Raw genomic sequence first — 1268 nt, 5'->3', positions numbered from 1 at the left:
CTGTTTTCTTTTTTACCCATAATTTTATTGAGAAACAAATAGCAATGAGACAGTTTCAAATCAAATTGGCAGGACAGTTTCAATAATTAACACATTGCATACATTCTTCCTAGTGGTTAATTGTTGTGCAAGATGCGGACTTGATATCCTATTTACAAACACCATTGGATCAAATCCCTCTATTCATTAAGAGAATATAACTATATATCTATCCTAACCACTTTGGATACACAAATATAAAATGGACAATCATCTGTATACCCTTTTTTTGTTAAGTTCCATTATTTGAATATTATAGGTGTGTAAATTCAGCAAAATATTCTAAAAGAGTCCAACAGTCCATTCATTTTTCTCTGTTTATAGTATCAGTATAATACTTGCCTCAAGGAATGACTTTGGGAGAATTGCTTCCTTTTCAATTTCATGGAAGAGTTTGAGGAGTATAGGGATTGTATCTTCTGTAAATTTCTTTTAGAATTCAGTTGTGATTCCAACAGGACCTGGACTTTTCTTTCTCAGTAAGGTTTCTTAATTATATTTTGAATTTTGTTGGTGATTATTGGGTTATTGAGAGTGCATATATCTTCTTGATTCAGTTTTGGTAATTTATAGCTTTCTAATAATCTGCATTTCTTCTGTGTCTTTGATTCTGGGAGAGTAAAGTGTCTCAAATTATCTACTGATGATCTTCTGTATTTCCACTGGATCTGTGGTAATTTCACCCTTTTCGTTCCTTATTGCTTTGAGTTTTTTCTTTCCTCTTTTGATGAGATTAGCTAGGGGCTTATCAATTTTATATAATCTTTCAAAGACCCAGCTTTTTGATTCACTAATTCTTTGTATTATTTTCTTTATATCGGTTGCACTGAATTCTGCTCTAATCTTTATAATATCCTCCTATCTTTGGGCTTTCCATTTGGTTTGCTCTTCTTTTTCTACATGTTTGAGGTGCAGCATTAGGATAGCTATTTGTTTCCTTTCAGTTTTCCTAATGTCTGAGTTGATAGCTATACATTTTCCTCTAAGAACTGCTTTCATTGCATCTAGAAATTCTGATAAGTTGTGCTTGAATTTTCATTGAACTGTAGATGTTGTTTAATTTCATGTGCAACACATTGGTTGTTGAGGAGGGTGTTGCTTAATTTTCATGTATTTGTTGGGTGTTTGCAGATTCTTTTGTCATTTATTTCCAGTATCATTGCACTATGGTCATATTATATGCATGGGATAATTTCTGTTTTCTTGCATATACTTAAGCATGAGCTATG

Source organism: Octodon degus, unplaced genomic scaffold (genome assembly GCF_000260255.1).
Source record: "Octodon degus isolate 3935 unplaced genomic scaffold, OctDeg1.0 scaffold00198, whole genome shotgun sequence".
NCBI classification, from domain to species: Eukaryota; Metazoa; Chordata; class Mammalia; order Rodentia; family Octodontidae; genus Octodon; species Octodon degus.
Note: the sequence above shows the minus strand (reverse complement) of the source record.